This window comes from Periplaneta americana, chromosome 12 (genome assembly GCF_040183065.1).
Source record: "Periplaneta americana isolate PAMFEO1 chromosome 12, P.americana_PAMFEO1_priV1, whole genome shotgun sequence".
Taxonomy (NCBI): Eukaryota; Metazoa; Arthropoda; class Insecta; order Blattodea; family Blattidae; genus Periplaneta; species Periplaneta americana.
Genome location: NC_091128.1, coordinates 483,419 through 506,107, shown reverse-complemented (window position 1 = coordinate 506,107; position 22,689 = coordinate 483,419). Strand labels below are relative to the sequence as shown.

At 37.0% G+C, this 22,689-nt stretch overlaps 1 protein-coding gene across 2 annotated transcripts in view; it reads left to right on the top strand.

Annotated features, from left to right (window-relative positions):
• Positions 1-22,689, top strand: part of LOC138710105 (uncharacterized) — a 280,087-nt gene that overhangs the window by 186,588 nt on the left and 70,810 nt on the right. The gene's annotated exons all lie outside the window — the stretch shown is intronic.

Here is a 22,689-nt window from a genome sequence, read left to right as displayed (position 1 = left end):
TACGATGGTTCACGAACGGAGCGTTGTGCAAGACCTGCTCTTCCTTCAATAAATTGCATTGTTTGTAATTTTATTTTAATCGCACAACATTTGATTGCTTAAAAATACTTCATTCCTTCTGTCTGTAATCTACTCAATAGAACTTCAGGTCTGCAAGTTAAAAAACCACAACCGTCACCGTAAACCATTCATTTCGATAGTTTACAAGAAGAAGAGGAAGAAGAAGAAGAAGAAGAAGAAGAAGGACAGTCTGACGCAGCTCCAGCACAATCATGCAGTGAGATTGCTTGGCCATCAATCATAACAATTTGCTTACGATTAATTTGCTGCGTCTCATTAGGAGAGAGAGCGGCGCACCTGTTAGACTTCATTACCAACACAGAACCTTGATTCGATTACTACAGATGATACAACACGATCCTGTACCCGTGGCATATCAGGACCGCCGTGTAGGCCTGAACAATGCTGGTAGAAGCGTGAAATATAAAATGTTCACATTAGGAAATATTCATGAAATTATTCCCAGCGCTTTGTAATGTGATCCATGTTTAACTCGGGCTCAAGAGTTACTAAATTACGTGGCTGCGAAGTGAAGGGCTGACATTTAGCGTCAAGCTGAGGAAATCGCCTACAATCCGAGATCTCGGGATGGGATCGCAGTCATTCCTATGATATTGTAATGTTTACATTTATAACGACACCATCGGTTTTCGGTATTAATTTGAAAATAATAGTTCTGGCCATGTATTGTGGGTCCCTATCATCACGGCATGGCGCGTCCTCAGGTTGCGGATCGAGGAGACGGCCTCCAGATATGGAGGGTAGCTGCGAATATATTGAATAACCAGTTGTGGACAGCCGATGAGGGGTGGTCCTCCAGCTTGGGAGTTGGGCGAAGGGCTAACAACTCATCACCGTAAAAAACAGCTTGTTACGAATCCTTCAAATAAGCCTCGGAATGGGACTGATTCTCTGGCACGACTACAGCAAAGGAATAAGGTTTTGAGATTTGGTACTTGGAATGTTACAAGTCTATATAGAACTGGAAGAGGGATCAAGTTACAGGAGAATGGAGAAAGTTACACAACACAGAACTGCACGCATTGTATTCTTCACCTAACATAATTAGGAACATAAAATCCAGACGTTTGAGATGGGCAGGGCATGTAGCATGTATGGGCGAATCCAGAAATGCATATAGAGTGTTAGTTGGGAGGCCGAAGGGAAAAAGACCTTTAGGGAGGCCGAGACGTAGATGGGAAGATAATATTAAAATGGATTTGAGGTAGGTGGGATATGATGATAGAGACTGGATTAATTTTGCTCAGGATAGGGACCAATGGCGGGCTTATGTGAGGGCGGCAATGAACCTCCGGGTTCCTTAAAAGCCAGTAAGTAAGTAAGTATAATAGTTCTGGATTTACTGACACAAATACTAGAGATGAATTGAATTGATGTCGAAGCGTGCACATTCCCTTAAGGGCGATGGTTGTACTTTATGTTGCTGAAAAGGAACCTTGTTGGATCTGTAGTATGAACAAATAATAAAGGCTCTTTGATATCCCTGCAATGCCACGTATGCCGCACATGTAATGAAAACCAGAAAAGACGATGAACTGAGATCTGGTTTACTGGACACTTTGTATTAAAACAAAAAAAACATAATGAAATAAATATCATACATTAACGATCAATTTAAAAGCATTGGTAATATAAAAGTAAAAAAAAAATCCTATTTTTATTTTACATTTTTTAAATTGTATTAGGAAGTTAGTTTCGTACTAATTGCAATGTGTGGCAACGAATCATGATACAGATGCAAAAATCGTATAACTGACAACCAGAATCTACACTTCCAATTATGTTATAAAGTAAATGTATTTTAAACAACTACTGTTACAGTATATATAATTGTACGGAAGATCTGAAGTTTCAAAATATCAATTTAGTATCAGTTTTGTTTTTCTGAAGGATACTAAGTGTAATTGTGAACAAATAATGCTTTGAGAAAATGAATACTTACTTACTTACTGGCTTTTAAGGAACCCGGAGGTTCATTGCCGCACTCACATAAGCCCGCCATTGGTCCCTATCCTGAGCAAAATTAATCCATTCTCTGTCATCATATCCCACCTCCCTCAAATGCATTTTAATATTATCTTCCCACCTACGTCTCGGCCTCCCTAAAGATCTTTTTCCCTCCGGCCTCCCAACTAACACTCTATATGCATTTCTGGATTCGCCCATATGTGCTACATGCCCTGCCCATCTCAAACGTCTGGATTTAATGTTCCTAATTATGTCAGGTGAAGAATACAATGCGTGCAGTTCTGTGTTGTGTAACTTTCTCCATTCTCCTGTAACTTCATTCCTCTTAGCCCCAAATATTTTCCTAAGCACCTTATTCTCAAACACCCTTAACCTCTGTTCCTCTCTCAAAGTGAGAGTCCAAGTTTCACAACCATACAGAACAACCGGTAATATAACTGTTTTATAAATTCTAACTTTCAGATTTTTTGACAGTAGACTGGATGATAAAAGCTTCTCAACAGAATAATAACAGGCATTTCCCATATTTATTCTGTGTTTAATTTCCTCCCGAGTATCATTTATATTTGTTACTGTTGCTCCAAGATATTTGAACTTCTCCACCTCTTCAAAAGATAAATTTCCAATTTTTATATTTCCATTTCGTACAATATTCTGGTCACGAGACATAATCATATACTTTGTCTTTTCGGGATTTACTTCCAAACCTATCTCTTTACATGCTTCCAGTAAAATTCCCGTATTTTCCCTAATCGTTTGTGGATTTTCTCCTAACATATTCACGTCATCCGCATAGACAAGCAGCTGATGTAACCCGTGCAATTCCAAACCCTTTCTGTTATCCTGGACTTTCCTAATGGCATACTCCAGAGCAAAGTTAAAATGTAAAGGTTTGAGAAAATGAATATTTTGGAAAATAGTATTTTACGCTGACCGAAATATTGGTATTAATATCCTAGCGCAGGGGCTCTCAACTGTTTGCAATGGCGTACACTATTTTTAATTTAGGATATTAGCTATAGCAGTAACCGAATGTATAATGGCAAATCGTCAAGTGACGTCATAATAAACGTTTCTACGCTGATTGCTTTGTTTAAGTGTGTTTAATTAAAAATAGATGTTATTGGAATTTATTTAATGGAGTGTTCCATAACATATAGAGAAAACAACTATACATATATGCTTATATTTAATGATAATTTATATTTTTATTTCACACGCATACCACAGGTTGAGAACCGCTGTCCTAACCGATATTGTGAGCCATACATTCATCTTGTCATACATGCTAGATTGCACTATATTGGTACGTGACTGAGCAGATGACTTTAAACTAACAGTTTTGATGTTGGTTTTTTTAGGTATTTGCATATTTCGTTCTGGCACGATAAGTTCGTGTCTCCAGAGAGAACTGTAAATATAACATCAGTGTTAAGAATGCGGACTTATTCAACGAAACGGACTCCGATTGCTGTAGCTGTCTGGAATGGACAAGATCGAAGGATGCCAGTCTTCTTGGGCGTCCCTTTTGCCTCTACTTTAAAAATGTGATTCTAACACCCCACTTTAGCCAATCAGTCTCTCATTCTATGACTCTTACTCTGGTGGCAAATTTAAGTACTAGAAGGATCAATACAGAAAGCGTGAGTGAAGTTAATGACGTGTATATAAATACCATGACAACCAAGACGCTACTCAACATTTTGAAGATGAATGTCTTATATAGGAGAAGTATTTGGAAAGACTTCCAAATTTGTTGTACGGTAAACCGGACTTGAGTCTTGGACCACCAAAAACAGAACGATATGCGATGGACTTCTAATAGAGATGGGAAAGGAGGAAAGGAAAATGAATGAAATGCTGAAGAATAGAATGAAGCTGAATTGAAAGGAAACGCGTTGCTTACAGAGCAGTATTTAAAGATCGTTTCCAAGAGCCAGGTGTCATGACTTCACATTCTCTCCGGATATTGCATAATGAAGTGCCAAGTTGTCCTTGTCCTTGTAGATACACGAACCCTATACCCCTCAGGTCACACTTCCTGCGCACGCCAATTAGACACGAATACAAACAACTTCAACACATTTATATCGACTTATCAGCTCATTGCGGCAGAAACATGCAGGCGAGTGAATTTATGAAGAACTATAATGATCACACTACACTTAGCAAACAGGCCTGCCACGACCCTGGTTACTCTGCATGTAAAAAATTACCGTAGAGAATTGTGTATTTTCCATAAGGTGGTCGCGAGAGAATTTTATCGTGAAAAAGAGGCAATGTGTTTGTCATGTGAGGGTTGTCTGACTTTGACCGCAAGGCCGGCCTGGAGTAGTAAGACGTAGACTCGAAAGCCCAGACTGCGTTCAGAAATTGGTTCGAATTCCTCTTGGATTCATTATCTGCTTCGGTTTTTACCATACCATATTGAATTCCGACTGTAAAGCCAATGTCAGACAATACTGTGGTCAATCTTGCCGCATATCATGTCGCTATCAACAATCCCACCGCCAAGTACAGGCTGCGATGTGTTAGGGTCACAAAAATTCAAGGTAGACAGCATGAATACGTTTCTGGGGATGGAATGTTTGGTAGTCAAGTATAATTTTATTTACGACAGGTCGCAATCTTGCATATCGGTTGTTATAGTAACCATCGTGCTCTATCGTTTGCTACCCGTTGCTTATACGTCCGCTCCCATTTGCGTTGCATATACAGTACTTCGACATTGTAATTTTACTCTCTTCACTCAACTACACTCTCGAATTTTTCCAATTTAACTTCTAAACTACTGATTGTTGCTCAATTCACATCGTTGCCTGGTTCGTTACTAATCTTCCGACACTACTTCGAACGTTCTATCGCTTCGCATTTTCGAGTTGCACTGCCTCGGCTGTCGCGCGACCTGCCAGTTCATGCCTTAAATTCCTCCTTCCCGCGTATCACTAGATGACGTCACCCGACCCGTTCCAACTGAAGGTCACGCTGAATACATTTCGCCATTTGCTTCGTTGTAATATGTCATGTAGTTTAGAAATTATAGGCGCGTCAAAACTGGCCTGAAAATGTGTCGGTGAACTTTGTGCATGGCACCCTACTACTGGACCGAACTTACAGACACAGAAAAGTAGGACCGACCATCTACGTGTTTGAGACAAATTCCTCAATTACCGTCAGCACTAGAACCGCTGGCATTGTCATTACGCCAGTCTCCATCTTATCAGATTTGTATAGAAATTATTGGAACTTTGTTGTTGTTATTATTATTATTACTATTATTATTATTATTATTATTATTATCAGACAAAATCTATTTTATTTTCATCTGGCATGAATCACATGTCTAAGATCATATTAAAATTCACTGCACTCTCCTCAATATCGTGCCGTCTTACAAGAACTGAACTCCGATGTCTGCTATTTTGTTTCTTTATGTTTTTAGAATTAGTTGCATCTTCCTAGAGTACCGATAAATTGAATGGTTTTTTTAAAAGGCGTGAGTCAGGAGGGGGGGGGGGAACTACGTTAGACGAAAACATTCTCTGGCACGACCACGACAAAGGAATAAGGTTTTGAGATTTGGTACTTGGAATGTTACAAGTCTATATACTGGGTGTTCAGTTCAAAATGTGTCATGGCTCGTATGTCGTCATGTGGCTAGCCGATGAGCCTAGAGAATTCAATCTTCCTACACTTCCGCAGAGACGTATTACCTAAATGCGAGAGAAGTTGCCTACCAAGTACGGCGTTCATTCTGAAGATTACTTACCGATACGTACGGTAACGCCAGTAGTGGCAAGAATGTGAACTGTTTGGAAACACGTACTGAAGTGAGTTTTTTTTTTCTTACTGTCGGGATATGGGGAGAGGGTTAAGACGATTACTTACGTATTTGTTGACATTAACTTCGACGGTCAACATGGACACGGAGCATTTGATTTGTGTTGTGGAATGTTGCCGTACGCAATCGATGATAACAAATACCCTGCGTACGACTTCCCGCGCAAAACACAGGAGGTTATGGTAGCACACACACTTTACAGACCGCCATCTGTTGCTACGACATTCAAGTTATACCGTACACGTTCTCAAGTTCAGATTGAACTCCTTGATTAAGAGGCAACTTCTCTGACACAAAAGCTGAAACTCGCTTCAAATCGCTGACTCACAACAGTGACGTCATGACACACTTTGAAATGAACACCCAGTAGAACAGGAGGGATAACATTAGTAGCAAAAGAACTAGCTAGATATAGAATAGACTTTGTGGGAGTACAGGAGGTTGGGTTAGATGGGAACGGCATAACACAAATAGGATATTACTTGTTGTATTATGGAGAAGGAAACGATAATCACCAATTAGGAACAGTATTCTTCATTCGTAAAAGAATAAAATCAGCAGTAAAAAAGGTGGAATTTATTAGTGATAGATTGTCGTATTTAGTACTTAAGGGTAGAAGGTGCGATATCGTAGTTATAAATGCGCATGCCCCTACAGAAGAGAAAGACGACCATATAAAGGATTAAATCTGTATGGTTGTGAAACTTAGACTCTCACTTTGAGAGAGGAACATGGTTAAGGGTGTTTGAGAATAAGGTTCTTAGGAAAATATTTGGGGCTAAGAGGGATGAAGTTACAGGAGAGTGGAGAAAGTTACACAACACAGAACTGCACGCATTTTATTCTTCACCTGACATAATTAGGAACATTAAATCCAGACGTTTGAGATGGGCAGGGCATGTAGCACGTATGGGCGAATCCAGAAATGCATATAGAGTGTTAGTTGGGAGGCCGGCGGGAAAAAGACCTTTAGGGAGGCCGAGACGTAGATGGGAAGATAATATTAAAATGTATTTGAGGGAGGTGGGATATGATGATAGAGAATGGATTAATCTTGCTCAGGATAGGGACCAATGGCGGGCTTATGTGAGTGCGGCAATGAACCTCCGGGTTCCTTAAAAGCCAGTAAGTAAGAAAGTAAGTATGTTAGAGGAAAACTATTTGGAAATACATAATTCCGGACATGTGGGCTGATAGTCTAGGTTACAGTTGTTGTTTTTAAAGTAATTATACGCGTTATGCGGATAGTTAAGATTTTATTGAGATTTAAAATATGAGAAAAGCTGTTTATCTCATCACTAATCAGCATAGTTTAACGTATTGGTTCACTTGCTCAGTCCATACCATATGCTGTCTGCTTTACCGATATTATTACCGACAGACAACTATAGATACATGATCCAGCAAATCAATTGAATATGGTGATGGTGATGATGTTGTTGTTGCTTCTGTTGATGATGATAATGATGAGGAGGAGGGGGATGAGGAAAAGGAGAGAGAAGCGGAAATATAGGCTGAGGAAGAGAAATAAAATGATAATGTATCAGTTAAAAAGTCTATCAGAAAGTCCGAGCTAGTAGAAATCCGCTGGCATTCTCGCAGCCGGAGCGTGCAGACAGACGAGGGATAAGCAGATATTAGCCTCGCATATGAAGTCAGCCCAAAGAGGGACGCAGGCTGAAAAACACTTTAAGTTTAAATTCATTTACATTTAAATCGAAAAACACTTTAACTCCTCGCAGGGACGAAGCGCCGCGCCGTGGATCTGTGATTTGCATACGCAATAAAACAGGAACCACACATATTTATAGCTGCTATGCTGTTGCACGCTGTGACAAATAGCGACCTGCAGGCCTGCGTCTTCACTGCCCTCAATAGTAAATAACGGTATCGATTAGGTATTCGAAATAAATGGCCGTAATCCTTATCTATAGCGTTAGCTCTCCATACTTGACGTATTATTTCAAATCCCCACCATTTCAAGTAGAATTTGCAATATGAGGACAGGTTTTTTCTGTCCATCACCGTTTCTACTGCAATTATTCCGCCAGTTATTAAATTCAAAATATTCAGACATATTCAGTCAAATTTTAAATTCCTCTGTCAGATTCGTACCTGCAATCCAAACAATTAAAGTTCTTTCAGTAAGTTATCTTAAAAGGCCTTGACGTGTTTCATGAACCAGCTGATCACAACTGACGCACTTTCACTATGCTTGTCGTCCTCGAAATTTTCTGAGCAAGATCGTAACAAATCATTAGGCTTGTCATTCGGCTTTTCTTTAAGCACAGATTTTCTTTGTTACAGTCCTGAAGATGATGCTGTTTCGTTGTCTACCTCTTTTAACTCACTTGAAAGGTTGAACATATCATTCTCCTTGACTGCTGCTTTGGTCCCTTATAGTCCTCGTCCAACTTTCGAAGAAAAAGGCGAGGTTTCTCTATGACAGTTTTCCTTTATTTAAGACACAATCAATTCCCTCTTTCATGTCATTTATATTCTATTTCTTTCCACATTTTACTCTGATAATTATCTGCCATCTGCAACATCCACGACATGTACAATATATGCTACGAATACACACACAAATACTGTAGTTTCACAGATTTGATATTTATTTCGCCAGAGTGTTGTTATAGCATAGAAAAAAATTAAAGATAAAGCTCTGTTACATAGTCAGTGCATTGATAAACATATATTTTTCACCAAGAAGTATACAACGTCAGTACTTACCATTGAAATCAATTTGGACCAAAAAACACAGCAAAAATCTCATCATTTAACAAAGGATATCGCATGGTGTATGCACTCATAAATTCAAAGCTATAGATCTCACACTCTTCAAGTAATTTCCAAAAAAGAATACGCTCACGTCATTGCTAAACCGCAGTGAACAAAATCTATGTTAAGTACATCTTCTGCCATTTATACTACTGGGTGTTCAGTTCAAAATGTGTCATGGCTCGCTGTATGCCGTCATGTGGCTAGCCGATGAGCCTAGAGAATTCAATCTTCCTACACTTCCGCAGAGGTGTATAACCTAAGAGGCAGAGAAGTTGCCTAGCAAGTACGGCGTTCATTCTGAAGAGTAGTACCGATACGTACGGTAACGCCGGTAGTGGTAGGAATGTGAACTGTTTGGAAATACGTACTGTCGGGAAAAGGGGGAGAGGGTTAAGACGATTACTTACGTATTTGTTGACATTAACTTCGACGGTCAACATGGACACGGAGCATTTGATTTGTGTTGTGGAATGTTACCGTACGCAACCGATGATAACAAATACCCTGCGTACGACTTGCCGGCGCAAAACACAGTTCGAAAGAGGTTATGGTAGCACACAGACCGTACAGACCGCCATCTGTTGCTACGACGTTCAAGTTATACCGTACACGTTCTCAAGTTCAGATTGAAAAACGCCTTAAATAATAGGCAACTTCTCTAACATATAAGCTGAAACTCGCTTCAAATCGTTGACCCAACAACAGTGACGTCATGACACACTTTGAAATGAACACCCAGTATACCATCAGAATTACATTTGTCGCTGCTATAATTTCAAAGTCAATTTAAAGAGAAATATCACGAAATTAGCCGAGTTTGCCCTAGGTTACGCCTGTAATATAGTAGGGGAGAAGTGGGTACAGTAAGACAGGGAGAACAGTGTGACATTTTTTATTAGATGATAAATTTTGATGTTGAGATGTTGGTAACAGTGGAGTTGTATGTTGCATGAGTAAAGTAACAGTATTTTCATACTCGATTTGATTCTAGTTATAAAGGTGAGTGATGAAAAAATAATTCGTAATTTTTCACTCTAGATGTAAAATTTTGGCTTGTGTTTAATGAAGGTTATATTGGATATACAAATGAGGTATAAATATGAATGTTTTTTACCTAATACTATGGTATTTGAGATTATGTTTGGCAAAGTTTCGTCTTTCTTGTTTTAATTTTGAAGTGATGGCGTCATTTTTAAATGAACTCTGCGTAAAGGGAACAGTGAGACATGCCATTGAAGGGTACACTGAGACGTCTCACTGTTCCAATGTATCAATGACTTGCAAAAACAAACTGTAATTATATTACATTTACCAATAACTAACATTAAAAATGAACATACTAGTAACCAATTTAGGAACGGTAGCTTAAAATAATGGATACATTACATTTTAATGGTTTCATAAATGAAAAATTATTCACAAAATTTAAGAAAATGTTAAAAAATAATAAAGAATTACATCAAATTCTTATAATTATAAGCTCTGTTGTCACCAAAAATTCATTTTATTTTTTCGCAAAAGTTTGAAATGTCATGGAAAATTCACTTTTCCAAATGTTCCAGATGTTTCAATGGTTTCGAAGTCAGACATCAAAATGATTCTAAATAAGCCTACAGAACATGTCAAGATAAAGAGACAGCAAGCTTTTCTTTCTTTTGAAATAAATGTAAATTATTTCAATGTCCGTTAATAGACACTGTGGTGTCTCACTGTACCCTCCTGAATGGGAACAGTGAGACATTTGCATTTTTTTGACAAACACGTATTGTATATTATGTCCTTTATCTAACATTTTTGTTTATGTATTATTATACTCCATGTTTTAATGTCTATTTCTATTGCACTTGATTTTAAAAACACTTCCATACATATGTCTCAATATTTTGTGTCTCACTGTACCCACTACTCCCCTACGTACTGCATGTAGAAAATAAAACACTTTGGCTCAGGTAGAAATGTGAAGGTAATTTCTCAATCTATCACAACTCCTTAGTTAATTTTATCAGTGCTAGCAGTTATAATAATTGGAGTTTTAACTACAGAAAACACGTAAGTTAATCATATTTGTGGTTACGTTGTTTTATTGTTGACATCACAGTTTGTAACGGTATACACTTCCGAGGATACTGATGTGCATCACGTGATGCCAAGTAACGGGGTCTACACATGGACTCTTAAAGGCAGCACTGCAAGGACGAGTGTGTGTTGTATTACAATCAATTTGGAATAAGAAATAGGATCACGTGCGTGTTTACCGGCTATGATAAAAAAACAGTTGCATGTCTCTGACAGACAGGTCACTTCGTTTTAATCCGTGTGACGTCACCTCCACGTCCCTGGAAGCCTTTCCTGTTATGCTGTGGCGTAGAGCAGTGGTTTCCAACCTTTATGACTGACGACACACTTCACTGAACGCCTACGATATCGCGACACACTTATTTGTTTTTATTAATAATAAAAATAGTGCTTTATTATAGTTTTTGAAAACTCACCTATTTGAAATAATGTGCAGTCTGCGCTTTGTAGATTGCACAGAGTTTATTTATACGTGACCTTAAGGCTCATTCACAATGAAAAATAAACATAACGTAAGCGTTAACTTAAGAATATAAACGTTACGGTAAAATTACCATCATTCACGATGGGAACATAAACATAACAGCAAACCTACTTGGTAACCATGGAAACATAACAACGACGCCATTTCCTCATATTCTGTCGTATACTTCAGCGCTCCACGATTGTGTTCTGTTTGCAAATCACGTAAGCATAAGCATGAAAGTCTGGAGTTTGCAAACTTTCATGTTAACGTCTTACGGTAACGTTTATGTCAATGCTTATGTGAATCATTGTGAATGATCCCATTTGGTAGCCTGGGCGCAAGCTTCTGTGTTTATGTTACGGTTATGTTTAATTTTCATTGTGAATGGGCCTTTATAATTGACATGCCAACACGTAAGTCATCTTCAAGATGCAGCAGTCTGTTCCTTTGTTTAGATTTAACTATTTTCATTATAGAAAATGTTGATTCACACAAGTATGACGTTGAAAGCGGCAGTTCTAAATATCTTTTTAGTTTATTCGTCACCATCGACTGATTTCAGAAAACATTTCCGCATATAAGACACTCGGGATTTTGTTTATATTCATCTTCACGCCAAGTAAAACCATATTGCAAGTATTCATCACTATATTTACGAAACGCGGTACGTTTTTGTGAACCCTGAAGGGAATTTTCACTCACATTATTTGAATTAGAACTGTTGTCATGTAACCCAGAACTTATTTCAGATTGTCTTTTTCGAATTAAAAATTTGTCAATGATAAAATCTAAATAAAGCACTTTTGATAAAATAGCCTAGTCACACTATCACCCGCTCACACTTACTGTATATACTGAAACCGACCAATATGTTGTGACGATTCTAAACTCTGCTTATGACTAAGTGGGAAGAGTAAGCGAATTACTAAGCATTGTTACAGGTGTTCACTTTCATACGAATTATCGACAGGCAGAAAAATTAAATGAGCATTGTTTAATTGGTAAAGTCTGTTTCAAAATAAAATTATCATATCAAAGACTTCGTTGTATATAAAAAATGTATACATCTTGATTACACAACTTTTAACTGCACATCCAACCCAAAAGCCAGAAACTCTACACACTAGAACAATACGAAATATACAGACACACGAAAACACAACCCAACGATATTCTCAACACACAACTCAATTTCAAAACACATACACTCTTTGACTCTACACTACAAAACGCACCCACACAGGAAACGAGAGGTTCCAAGACCAACAACGACCAGTTCCGAAGATGACCGAAAAATAGGTCGAAACATTTTCATTTTTGTTTTGGTTTTCCGATAAGCTCACAATAATATCATGTATAATAAGTTTTAATTAAGCCATCTATGCTTATCTTATATTACAATTGTGAATTTTACATTTATTAATTTTTCACATTAACGTTTTCGGTACGTAGGTGTATCATCTTCAGATGTGTATAACTAATTAGACACCTTGCCAATTGGCGTGTGTATCGTGAACTTCAGCGATTTGTGTGTGTGCTTGGTGCACTTATCCATGATATATTATAGCTATTACCTTACGACAGTTGATATGCTAATAAATAGCAAAAACTAAACTTTTAATTTAAAAACTGAGTTTGTTTGAATCAATGTTTAAAACAAATATTTAAAAAGACAATTATTTAAAACAAATATTTAAAAAGACACATTGGTCGTTGCTATTCCTTCATAGTCTTGCTTTCATTATTGCGGTATATTATGATGTTGAATAGGGCAATAATCTTGAACTTTTAAATATCACTATGTCTCACTTTTTAGTTGCTCTATGTATTACTTTTACCTTAAAATCCTTGTCTTGTATGTCTATCACTTACTGTTCGTAGCCTATTTTCCACACGCTAGAGTTGAAGTTACTTATGGTGAAGTTCACTGATAGACATAGAAGACAAGGATTTTAAAGTAAAAGTAATACATAGAGCAACTAAAAAGTGAGACATAGTGATATTTAAAAATTCAAGATTATTGCCCTATTCAACATCATAATATACCGCAATAATGAAAGCAAGACTATGAAGGAATAGCAACGACCAATGTGTCTTTTTAAATATTTGTTTTAAATAATTGTGTTTTTAAATATTGGTTTTAAACATTGATTCAAACAAACTCAGTTTTTAAATTAAAAGTTTAGTTTTTACTATTTATTAGCATATCAAGTGTCGTAAGGTAATAGCTATAATATATCATGGATAAGTGCACCAAGCACACACACAAATCACTGAAGTTCACGATACACACGCCAATTGGCAAGGTGTCTAATTAGTTATACACATCTGAAGATGGTACACCTACGTACCAAAAACGTTAATGTGAAAAATTAATAAATGTAAAATTCACAATTGTAATATAAGATAAGCATGGATGGTTTAATTAAAACTTATTATACATTATATTAGGTCGAAACATGTTAACAAGGTATGTTAATAATATTTAACACAAGAAAGTTATTATCATACAAATTCCGAAAAAATGTATTGTAAAGAGACTTTTTGGATGGCATAAAATGTATTTTTCAATTCCAAAATTTCGCGTCGCACTCCATGGTCACACCGATGTGTCGCGACACACCGGTTGGGAACCGCTGGCGTAGAGTATGAGCTTTGTTGCAGTATTTTATTTCTCAGTTTCTTTCGGACAATTAATCAATTGTACTATCGGTGACTCAGGAGAAGACGAGAGCGGACTGAGGTGGAAGGGATGTGAACAGATAAAGTACGACAACACGTGCAATATTTCTAATGTAGTAAGCGGAAACATTAGGTCTCCTTCTGTTCAACTTAGCTTTAATTTCCATACGCATTGTTACTCATGTTTCCTGCACAGTAATAACCTGGCTACTGGGATGCTTATCTGAGCGATGTTTATAATAATCAGCAGCGATAGTCAAGAAGGTCACATTCTTTCCGCTCGTCTTCTCCTGAGTAACGGACAGTAGCTACGACAACATTGCAGAAGAAAATAACTATGTCCTGCTTCTCTCTGGAAGAGACAGGCTTGCGTTCAGTGTTGCCAACTGGACGGAAATTCCGTCAAAACCGACGGAATTTCAACGTAGCGGACGGGAAATGAATGGCTTTGACGGGTGACGGAATTTCTGGCGGAATTTACGATTTACATCGTCTTTTGACTTTTTTAGCTGCTGTCATTTTAATTGTTTAATTTTTGGGGGATTTTACTTTTCTTTGAACAGCCTTGCCTGTGCCGTACCACGTTGAAGAATCTCCTGTTTCAGATTTCCTAATAATCAAGCCAAAGATTGACAAATTATTATTTTAATCAGAATTGGTAAGTGAGTTGAGTTAAAATTTCCTTTTTATATGTATATAGATATATCAAGCGGATATATATTTTTTTATTTTGACGGATTCTGACGGATTTCTAGGTGTTAGATTGACGGGGATACAATTTATGTGTTGGCAACACTGCTTGCGTTCATGTTTACCAGTATTAGTATCGCAATCAAATAGAGCGTATTGTACCTGGTGAGAAGAACGCGTGTTAACTTTCTCTACATGAAAAATTGTATCGTGTTTCCATGGGTTCAACAAGCAAATATAGGAAATGATGTCTCGTACGAACATTCATATATTATTATACTCTCAAAGGAAGTGTTGTTGTTGTTCTTGTTGTTATGAGTCGTTATTTAGTCTACAGGATCATATACATGAACTCTGTTCATGAATGACTACTGTTATACTTTTGGCATTTATTAAACGCGTCTATTGTGAGAACTTAGGAATAAAAAGAGAGAGTACTTGAAGGAAAAACTAAATGAGGTAGAAACAAATGTAAAGATAAAAACATTCGATATTTATATAAGGGTATAAAGGAATTTAAGAACGGATATCAGGCAACAGTAAACGTGATCAAGGATGAGAATGGTGACTTGCTTGCAGACTCTCATTCAATCCTGAACAGATGGAAAAACTATTTTGGGCAACTACTTAATGTACATAGGCCAAATAGAAATGATCTGGACGAAATTCAAATACAAACTGCTGAACCATTTATACCCGAACCCATACTTTCAGAAGTCGAAATTGCGATAGAAAATCTGAAAAAGTACAAGTCTCCAGGTATCGATCAAGTTCCAACAGAATTAATACAAGATGGTGGAAACGCATTATCTAGCGAAATTTATAAGCTTGTACTTGCTATTTGGGAAAAGGAAATTGTACCAGAACAATGGAAGGAGTCCATAATTGTACCTATTTTAAGACGGGGGACAAGGTCAACTCCAGTAACTTTCGAGGAATATCAATTTTGTCGACGTCATACAAAATTTTGTAAAATATTCTTTTGAGAAGATTAACTCCATGTGTAGATGAAATTATTGGGGATCATCAGTGCAGTTTTAGGCGTAATAGATCGACTATTGATCAGATTTTTTTGTATTCAACAGATATTGGAGAAAAAGGGAGTATAAGGGTAGAATGCATCAGTTATTCATAGATTTCAAAAAAAGCATATGACTCCGTTAAGAGAGAAGTTTTATTTAATATTCTTATTGAATTTGGTATTCCCAAGAAACTAATTCGATTAATTAAAATGTGTCTGAGTGAACTTTACAGCAGTATCCGTATAGGCCAATTTCTGATGCTTTTCCAATTCACTGCGGACTAAAGCAAGGAGATGCGCTATCACTATCACTATCTGATTGTATTCAACTGCTGAACTGAAGATTAGCATACTAGTTTCTCAAGGCATGAACTGAGAACGTCTGCTATTAGCAATATGACGCCCTAATTCAAAACTACTAGGTGAAAATTTGAGGACTCCAAGGGCCGATTGTATAAACCATTTAATCTTAGATCAGAGGTTAAATTGATCCTTGTTTTAATTGAATTTGGAATTTTGTGTTGTATAAAGTCTAATCTGAGATTAATTTGTCTCAAACTAAAGTCAACTTTGACTGAAGTAATGTCTCCGATTAAGTTAGATGATCCAAGTTCAGTTATTTCTTTTCTGTTTGAAATATACGAGTGGCAGACTGTGCAAATAGAATAACCATTATTATTAATATTAATAGATATGGTAGTTACACTTATATATATTTTTCAATTTCTTGCCTTAATACACGAACAATCATATTTTATAAGGCTCTATCGTGTACAGCAGTATCAAATAACATAACCTATAATTATATTATGTTTATAACAACCATTAATTTATTAATGATTGTGATAGGTACATTCATAAATTTTCAATTTGTCGTTTTATAAAGCTTTATTATGTTTAGCAGTATCAAACATCATAACATGATAACAATTTGAGAACAGTCAACCTTCTTCTTATTGTCCGCCATTATTTACATTGCACAAATAAACCAGTGTCTCCAACAGTGTGTACGGAAAGTCGCCAAAAAGTAGTTGTAAAGTCGCTAGATTTCTCATTATCAACAAAGAAAGTTTAAATTTTTGTTACTATGGGGTGCTAAAAAGTTCGCTAAACCCCTATTTAAGCAATACAAAAGTTAAAAGAAATTGTTATTGAAAAAGAGTTAAAGTCGCTAGATTGGCAACACTGAACAAACTTGTACAACATGGTCCGCGCATCACATATTTCACCTGTTTATGCGATGTTGCCAAATCCTTTTCACGTGAACTTAGATTGCATTTGAACCAAGGTAATTTGATCGCAGAAAAGTTTTATACAATAGAAGAAGTGTTTGAACTCGGTTCACTTTTCGATCTTCGCTCAAAGTTGATCTTTAGTCAGGGAGTTTTATACAATTGGGCCCAAAACTTGCGGAAAATGAAAGTTCAGACAAAATCGGTTCAGAACGACTCTTGAAGTTTCACCGGAAATTCGTCGAAATTTGGCCAGCGTCTGAACTACTCATTATTATTATGAATCTAGATGTAAAGTAATGACGGCTTCCACTTAGGTGTTGTTATGAGTGGTGCACCCAACGTCCTCTAGTTCGTTTCCTGCTTTATTCGTCAACGCCTTCCTACACGGATCTGTCCAACAGATGAGAAACTGGTAACACAAGAAATAGTTGGCTGATAATTTCATCTGGGTGACCAGACTTATTATGAGTCGCAAATTTACACTACAGAACATTAGAAAACAGTCTTTCATAGCCCCTTGAAAACGTATTTCCCTCTGCCGAGTACCACTAAAGAAACAAGAACAACAATGACTGGACTGAAGTGTGAAATATTTTCTAACAGCCGGTTTTACATTTACTTGACCTCAGACGTTGTGGCGAACTGCAAATAAGTTCGCTTGTAACCCAACTGAATGGCAAATAATTCTAGATGCCTGTGAGTGTCATTGCAGTTCCAACCCACAAGCTACATATAAACCGTTGACCTGGAATTTATTTACAACACGGTATCTATAGCAACAAACGAACTGCTCACATTGTGCTCATGTGTTTAATTCAGTGACAATTGCAATAGATAATCTGATATGTTGAAGGAAACCCGCAACCTGCTGCACACGTTGAGTAATGATGTAATCATAATGATTGTTGAGGTTACGACAACTCCTCGGTCACGGAGGAGGTTCACCTTTCGATATAATGGCTGATTTCTTCACTGATTATGTTTGAAATAGATGAACAGCGCTGCGCATTGTCTTCTTGGGGTCATAGGCCTGTCCTCGCATTCCAATTTGTTTTAATAATTACTAAGTTCTTGCATGCTACTAATCATAGGCCTACCCCCTGTAGTCGTGATCAGCAGATGAATGCAATACCGAAAAAAAACTGTTCATGCCTTCTGCGCATAGGCATTGCACCCAACCAGGTCCGCAAGTAAAAGGTTCCCGGATAGCTCAGTTGGCAGAGCGCTGGTACGTTCAACCAGAGTTCTCGGGATCGATACCCGGCCCCGGAACAATTTTTCCCTTGAAATTATTCAAATCTGCTTTACAGGGAGCTTTACCTGAAAGATTAGATTTACATAATATATACGTTCCTGTGTACGCTAACAGAAAACCACAATTTCAAGTCACACAGAGTTTGTGTGCACTCGATGTGGGTCTCTGGCGTTTCGCCAGCCCACGCGAGTTGTGTGGATATAAAGGGAAAAGTTGAGACGGTGTCGGGTGGAGTTCCCGGATAGCTGGTACGTTCAACCAGAGGTCCCGGGATCGATATCCGGCCCCGAAACAATTTTTCCCTTGAAATTATTCAAATCTGCTTTACAGGAAGCTTTACCTGAAAGATTAGATTTGCATGATATATACGTTCCTGTGTACGTTAACAGAAAACCACAATTTCAAGTCACATAGAGTTTGTGTGCACTCGATGTGGGTCTCTAGCGTTTCGTCAGCCCACGCGAGTTGTGTGGATATAAAGGGAAAAGTTGAGACGGTGTCGGGTGGAGTTGCCGGATAGCTCAGTTGGCAGAGCGCTGGTACGTTCAACCAGAGTTCTCGGGATCGATACCCGGCCCCGAAACAATTTTTCCCTTGAAATTATTCAAATCTGCTTTACAGGGAGCTTTACCTGAAAGATTAGATTTGCGTAAAAGGTTTGATAGTTTTTCTATATTTACATATAATGTAAGTTCACTCTTAGCTGAGAGACTACAACGTGTACATAATGTGTGCATACGATTCATCTGCAATACCATATAACACCTTCCCTCCAGTTACTTTCATGGGTGCGTGTGAAGGAACGAAGAACAATACATTCACTGTCTCTTCTGTTTAGAATCATGCATACTTTTACTCCGAATTATCTGTTATCGCGCTTTCAATTTCTTATAACTCTTCGAAACCGACATCAAGCACTTCTTTCTATTCCTTATCATAGAACGTCTTTATACTCATCTTCCTATACTGTAGAAATATCTCGCCTCTGGAATTCGTTACTTAATGACGTCATGGACTGCCGGACTTTATCACAATTCAAAATTAAATTGGAAAATTTTCTCTTAGTTAATGTTTTTAGGTATTGCTAGAAGTATTGATTTGTGTTTTTTTTTCTTTTTCTTTTTTTTTAATCTAGGCCTACATTAAAATTGCAAGTTTCTTGTTTATGTTAGTTAATTAGTTAGGATACAATTAATTATGATACTTAATCACTCATTTAAAGTTTGTGTGACTGCAACCTGTGTATATTTTCGTGTGGCTTTACTTTGTTTATAGTGTTTTCTCTCTCTCTCTCTCTCTCTCTCTCTCTCTCTCTCTCTCTTTATTTCTTGTGTAGCTTTATTTTGTATATAGTGTATTTTTTTCTGTTTATTTCTATTATTGTATTTGTATTCCTGGTGTTGTGGAAGAGAAGGCCTGATGGCCTTAACTACACCAGAATAAATAAATAAATAAATGCAAAATACACATTTCGTTGATGGTTGAGATTTACCTAAATGTCGTTAGATCTGAAGTTTCCAGACTCAGAGTCAGCTGAGGACGATGGATTTTCATCATCATCATCATCATCATCATCATCATCATCATCATCAACTTTACATGTCACGTCGATATTCCTGTCCTGCTCCAAAACAAACTATTAAAATTCGTTCTACTGTAGGGTAAAGGTTGGTAATATTGTGATGCTAATAATATTATGATAGTTCTTTTTTAGAATCGTTTACAATTTTACTGAGCGAGAGGATATTCTTTTTTTTATGTCAACGTATTAAGAGAATGTTGTAGACAAGTTTCTGCACAAAACCGGCCCTTCTCTCGCTCAGTAAAATTGTAAAAAATTCTCAGAAATTACTATCATAATATTGTTAGCATCACAATATTACCAACCTTTACCCTATATCCATTGTTCATATTGGATCAATGTGTATTTATATTTCTTTCTACTCTATGTGCAATATCTCTAATGGGTTGTAATTAACATGAAATAGCATTTTTACTGTAAGGATTTATTTAAACATACAAGTAATATGCGCATACATATTGGAATTGTATTAGGACTCACGTAGCAGATTCTTAAGGTCGTTCTGAATGATGTGATGTATTCATTGTTGGGTACACTCTTCTATCGCCTGTATAACCACTGAGTAAGACGTTATTACTGCTTTACTGTGTTAATATTATAATAAATTACTTAGCTGATTCGACGTGGTGTCCGTCATTCAGTAGTGACCTCACTAGGCTTCCGAGAATGACGGACACCACGTCGAAACTAGTCATCCAGGTAATTTACCATAACTAAGTATTAACACAATAAAGCAGTTACAACTTATTCACTGATGTCATTTATATGAACATTTGTCCGACTCCAAATTGCTAAGCAGTTGTGTCCCATTTTGAGATGACTGTCACTGTGAACCAAGCTGTGATGACACGAGCGCGTTCTACTATCAGCTGTTATGTGAATGTTGCGTGCGATTCTTATGTGCATTCAAGAACATTGGAGTTAGGAGTGGTTTTTCAAGATCAGCTATGAACATTATGTTTCTAATGGAAAACAAACTATATGCAATACAAATAATATCATCGTTATGACGTAGACCTACTGATTATTGTTTAACTCTACAATAAAGGAAACACATTTGAACAAAATACAAAGGCCACGCAATGTGCATTGTCATGCAGTTGTATACAGTAATTGCGTAAGCTGGTCCCTGTCTTGTCATGAAGCGCTTCACTATAACATCAGCCCTTAAGAATAAATAAGGGCAGCGTACTCAATACGACACAGGACCTCCCCTTCCAATCCAGCGTTCTGGGAAATGCTGGTCTAACTGAAGTAGGCTACGTGACGTGAGAAATGTGCAGCAGCACCATCTGATTGCGACTACGTATTGGGGTGTATGTAGGGGCACATCCTCTAATAGTAAACAATTGAGATACAAGTCATAAATCTGTTTTGCCTCAAATGAAATGCTTGTGTCATGTCCTCGGCGATGCACTTCAGCTCTTTGATACTTAGTAGACCGTGGCGAATGTATAAATATTACTTACTCCGCTCAAGTTCCTCTTTCACCTCCTAGCTTATCTTTTGAAACAGCCTTATGTTAGACATCGCTTTGGCTCTCTCACGTGGTTTATAACAAACGGTGCTAATCCTATTACAATGAGGCGCTCTTCACTAAGATTAGTCACAACTTAGCTTTGACTGGACTCTGACTTAGAATATTCATAACCAAAATTAGAAATAATTCGGTATACTCCGAACAAAGGAGTCTGTGACGTACATAAATGCACTTAATTTCATTTCTCTCCGAACCTTATGAATAAGTTTAAAAATTATCAAAATTTGTCTATATAAATCTTTTGATTTCCCTACAAAATTAATTTTTCAGGAATTTGGTGTATCAAATCTAGAACAAATTTATAAACAAACATTGCTGATTTACTTTCATAAAAACCGTATTAAATTTAAATTTGATCCTCATGAATACCATACGGGACAAAACTACAGTTTCTTTCTAAATACTCCTAAATGCCACACAACTGCTGGATTAAAACACAGCAGAAGTTTTGGACCCAAAATATATAATGCATTAATTAGAGCTTACCCTGAGCTAAGTACACGTAATACACATAGATTTAAGAAACAAATCAGATTAATTATTTAATTGTTTAAGCTAATTGAGTTAAAAATTGATACTCTAATATTCATGTACTTTTGTATTTTCTATTTCTTTATAGTCCCTATTATTACATGCTGTATTATTTTACCATTTATTAATGTTATTATGCTCAATGAACTCTCTTAATTTTGTGATATATTTTGTATAACTGATCTGAACTGCGCCCGAGCACGAGCTTCTGCTCTTTCGGGCTGTAATGCTTAATGTACTGTAGCTCAAGTATATAGTATTAAATAAGTGAAATGAAATGAAAAAAGTAAGATTAAAAAGCTCCTGATCGATATCAAGTTCACCGAAATGTTGTCATTATATATATATATATATATATATATATATATATATATATATATATATATATATACTTAAATCGTTACATTTCATAATATCATTCCTAGAAAAATTGTCTCGTAGGTACCGAATATGAACAACAAGTGCCAAATATTTAATAAAAATGCTGTATATGGTCTAGACCAGGCCTGCACAAACAGCGCTCAACGAGCGCGCTCGCTCCTTCGGAGCGGGAGAGCGGTGTTTACCGCTCGCCGAAATGGAGAGGAAGATACTTCAGAATGATATAGACTTGCTATAGGTAGAGGAGAGGGAAACGATCACTCAGTTATCTAGTGGAGTGCAGTGTGTAGGCCTATTCTCAGTAACTGTTTCACGTTGCTTACCTACTGCTACAGTACAGTATGGAGGAATCTAAAAGACGGAACATAACATTTAACATTTAACGATTTACAGCTCGAACTTATTGATCTTCAATGTGGCCTAAGGGCTAAAGATCGTTTGAATAATACTACTAGCCTCGTTGAGTTTTACAAGACTAAACCTTAGCAATAGTATCCACGACTACACAGGCTGGCTGTGAAAATGATTGCTATGTTTGGCTCAACATTTATATTTG